This window comes from Chaetodon trifascialis, chromosome 15 (genome assembly GCF_039877785.1).
Source record: "Chaetodon trifascialis isolate fChaTrf1 chromosome 15, fChaTrf1.hap1, whole genome shotgun sequence".
Taxonomy (NCBI): domain Eukaryota; kingdom Metazoa; phylum Chordata; class Actinopteri; order Chaetodontiformes; family Chaetodontidae; genus Chaetodon; species Chaetodon trifascialis.
In genome coordinates this window covers 23561450-23566314 of record NC_092070.1, presented here as the reverse complement: position 1 = coordinate 23566314, position 4865 = coordinate 23561450, and positions in this window count along the sequence as shown.

The window sequence follows — 4865 nt, the reverse complement described above, 5'->3', positions numbered from 1 at the left end:
AATGACTGAGGTGCAGACTGTGATTCACTCATTCACGGCATGTGGTGAAGACTCGTCCATTTGAGGAAGAGTCACCAAACTTGACTGGAATCCCTGCGAGTTTTTAGAGAACAGCAAAGGAAATGAAGAAACCTGAGTCACAGGAAGGGTTCGTGTGTTTCAGAGGAGGGTTCGTCTCTTCTGATGCTCAGAAAACTCATCATCATGTCGTCATTGATCAGTGTGTCACCTGCTGCAGGTCTGATCAACTTAGACGTCCCCTGTCAGCACTTTCAGCTCCACATGCAGACTCTGAAGACAGAAGACGACGCGATCAATGATCAAGACTCGAGCAGACGAGTGCAGACTGAGGTAAGACAGACGGCTTCCTACGTTTGACGTCTGTTTGTCTGTTTTTATGAATGTTCTTCTGTCTGTCTTTCTGCCATCGAAGGCTGAGTGGCAGCACGGACATCAGCACTCACATTTCAGAGGACGTCTCCCGGGTGGACAGACGTGTCCCCCATCAGCTGCTGAAGGACAGGTACTTCATGCACAACACAGGCTACATTGTACTTCTCCTCCACTACATTTGATCTAGAAATGCAAAGTAGTAACTAAAGGTAACAAAGTAACGTAGTGAAGTAAAACATCTGCCTCCAAAATAAAATAAAGTAGCATTATTAGAAACAGTCAAGTAAAGGAAAAGTACCATAAACTGAAAAGTATACTTACACTGCGTTTATCTGACACTATTAGACTTTCATTTTCAGATTAAGATTTTACATTTAAAACATGATGACTTTATAAAAACTATTCAGCGTTGAAGATCAAACCTTTTTGGCTCGTGAAATCAGCGTCTAGTTGGAGGCCGTCGTCACGTCTCAGACGTCTACGAGCTGTTTTCAGACATTAACATTATCTCAATTGAAGATAAAGAGCCAAAATATGCCTTAGATAAGAATCTAGATTCAGTTTCTGTGGTGGTGTTATGAGTTTTTATTGAATTGGACCAGTATAAGTCCTCACACTGTGGTCCCGTTTTGGCTTCCAGATTTATTCATCTATTTAAAAACATCTTCTGGCTGAAAAAACTCTTTTGCTTCAGTGTGTTCAAGCTTCTGTTTGTCAATGGCAGCGATTCTGACTGCTGGGGACAAAAGTTCAGAGCTCCCTTCAGAAAGAGACCAAAGACAGCATGTCCTCCACATGGTTCAGGAGCAGTTTTCCGTTTACGTCGGGGATCCTTGGACGGACGTTTAAGGCTGATTTCTGCTGGACTGTTTTGAGGTTTTAAGGATCTGAATTCTTTTATCCACCGCAGCTCGAAGCGGTTCTTTTATTTTAGCATCATATAAATTATAATGAAGCCATCAAACATGTCCAGAAGAGTTTCGACATCCGTCCTGTTCTTTCTGCTGAGCTGCAGCAAACAGCAGCTCATGTCAAACCTCAGGCTGAGCTGACGTTCAGACCAAACCCCCGAGAGTGAGGTTAACCAGGCGAGTTATTTCTGAGCGTCGACTCTCAGCAGCAAATCACAGCGCGGACACACGAGCGCTGGACAGCTACGAAAACAAAGACGACCTCAGCACGACCTTTAGCGAGCGGCGCGGCGCGGCCGTTCTCACCTGTTTTACCTGAAAATGTACGTTTCTTAACTAAAGTTAAGTTACTTTGTAAACTCAGAATAATATAAAATATGTAAAATACATACATTTTAATGACAATACTTTTGTGCTTGTACTCAAACGTTAGATTTTCACGTGAAACACGTCAGGTGAAGTCAGCCACGCTCTCATGAGGCGTCACATGGCTCAGAAACGTTGAACCCAGAAGGAGCTCATGAAAGGATTCTGTTTGATCTGAAGTCGGATTTTAACTTCCACCATCAGGTTCGTGCGTCTGAGCGTCAGACTGATCCCCTTCGACTGCGCTGCAGCCCATCCAGGAAACTTCGAGGCGGTTTTATCGAGCAGCAGCAGAGTTTTCGGTCTGATCAGGATGATCCAGGACCAGGTCGGGGTCCAGACCTCCAGGCTGGAGGTTTTCCGGAGCAAAGTTCCCACAGAGGAGGCCCGTCTGCCCCCGGAGAGCTCTCTGGAGGAGTGTGGCTTCAGAGGAGGGCCAGAGGACTGTCCTCCAGAGGACACAGTGTACTACGACTACAGGCTGCCGTTCACAGACTGTCCTGTTCTCAACTGTGACCACTTCTTCAGGTCAGCGCCAGACTGTGCCGCCATGACGAGACGCTGCCGTCCATGACTTACACAACTGTGTCAGCCTGCTGGCTGCGAGGCGATGGTGGTCAGCGCCACTTTGGTCCAGACTGAAATATCCTAACGACTGCTGGCCGATTCAGACATTCATGTTCTCCTCAGGAGGAACTGGAATAACCTTGGTTTTCTCATCTAGTGCCACCATGAGGTCGAAATTGTAATCAGCCCCACACCTCGCCGACATTCCCACCAGCCTCAGCACGCTAACACAGTGAGCTAAGATGGTGAATGTGGTAAACATTAGCTAACACGGTGTAATGTTTACCACATTCACCATCTTAGCTCACTGTGGGCATGTTAGCATGCTGACGTTAGCATTAGCATCAGCTGTATTTTATGCTAATTTAGTTTACAAACTGCAACTGTCAAATAAACACCTGTAGAAGTACAAAGTAGCATAAAAGTGAAATACTCAAAGTACCAAAGATTGTAAAGTAGTAAAGTAAATGTACTTAGTTACTTTCCAGCAACATAAAGCTGAACAATGAGGATGTTTCCTGGCATGAGGAGGATTTCTGCCTCACACTCGGCGCCTTCAGGCCTGTTCACACTTTGATTACACTCTCAGATGTGTGTTCACTTTTAGATAACAGGGTGCAACATGTTCAGATGTTCTTACCGACATAAAACAGCGTTTTAACGACGGCCTCGGGGGGCTGCAGAGGCTCAGCTGTGGAGTGTGTGATGGAGTCAGTGGAAAGTGCTTGGCTGGTGGAAACCACAGCGCAGCTATAAACAGCTGCTGGTGGCAGCCGCTAAAGCGTGCCATGCAGCCGACACACCCAGCAGCTCCCCGCTGCTCCACCCTGCCAGACGCTCGGAGTCCAGCTGCAGAGCGAATTCACTCCTAAAACCTGCTGCTGCTGCATGCGCGCGCGCACACACACACACACACACACACACACACACACACACACACACACACACACACACACACACACACACACTACAGGAAGAGACGTGTGCAACCAGAAAGCATCCAACAATGCAAAAAGTGCAACACTTTCAAAGTCAAAATAAGTTTTATTACATAGTTTCAAAAATACTGCGCAATATAAATATTAGAAAACTGAATACTTTTGTGTCCGTACACTTGAGCTGTGGACATGTGGGATGGACAGACCAGCAGTACGTCATTCTGCAGTGTTAAACATGTCTGCTCTGACGTTTTGGGAAATACACTTATTTGCTTTCTTGCCAGCAGTTTGTACATTAATATGAAGCTACAGTATAGCCAGCAATGCTTAGCTTAGCTTAGCATAAAGACCAGACAGAGACGACACAGAATGAATTAGAGATTTGTTACTGTGAGCTTTAGAGGCAGATTTCCAGTCCTTATGCTCGTCTAATGATTTCTCAAAATGCTGAACTATTCCTTTAATTTTACTGCTGTACTACTCTGTACTACATCTGTATGTGTTTGTGTGTGTGAATGTTGATGTTGATGCAATAAAACATGCAGTACATGAGCTGATAAGCCGTCACAGACGAGCGTTCTTTCAGGTGCGACAGAATATTTTTGGTTTTCTTTGGGTTTTTGAAGCTGAGCAGTTTGAACCTGCAGTCCAACATCATCATTCATTTGTCCAGCTGATGTCCATCTGACGAATCCACGTTTGCCTCTTTTAGTTTTTGGTCTCCACCAACTCCTGAGGCGAATCTGACTCTTCAGCTGCTAAAGGCTAAAGGCTCTTTAGTGCTTCTTCTCTGAGAACAGCTGCCTGCAGAGCAGAGCAGTAAAGGTGAGGACCAGACAGCTGAACGATGAGTGAAACTCACTGTAACGCTCCAGGTTCATCACTGAGGCTTCTGATGTGTTATGATAAAAATAATTATTACAGCCACTTCACAGACAAACATGCTTCAGTTTGTTTAAAAGCATGAAAATTTCAGGTTGAAGAGCTTTTTACCTGACGAAGAGTCCCGTTGTTTAACGTGCTGCTGCTCATCGACCTGCTGCTGTAACCCTTCATGCACAGCCTTTCACACAATATAAAAAGGAAACGTTACAGTGGAAAGTGTGTACGATGATGCAAAGGCCGCAGTGAAAATGCCGAACTGCTAAAACACAAAGAAAATCACATGTTCTTCAGTCCAGCCTCAAGAAAAAAATCTCCCGGGAGGTTGAGATAATCCTGCTTCTCCTCGTTTTGGAAATGTTTTAGAAACGTGTCCAAAGAGACAGAATGTCAACAAATATGTTTGTACTGGAAAAATATGCCGTTTCACAGTTTTTAAAAACAGCCGCAGAAGCCATCATTTCTAAATAATTCCAGTTAAAGCCAGACGTGAATCGTGGAGCAGCTCGTGGTGTTCTTCAGACATCCAAAGGGAGGTGTCAGCTGTTCCTCATGGTTTCTGAGTGTATGAGGAGCACAGCCTGACAGAGTTTACAGGCCAGAGGGAGGCTGGGAGCACAAAATGAGCTTTTAAAAAGCGTCCGTGAGTCAGTCCTGCTGCTTTGGTTGATTGTCTCAGTGCTTCTTATGCCTGAAAGGAGGAACAGGAAGTGGCTTTGGTCAGAAATACTGACTTTGGATGTCTCAGGATGGACCAGACATGCTCTGGTATTCCCGGTTGCACTCGATCGTCTGCCACAGCTCTTCT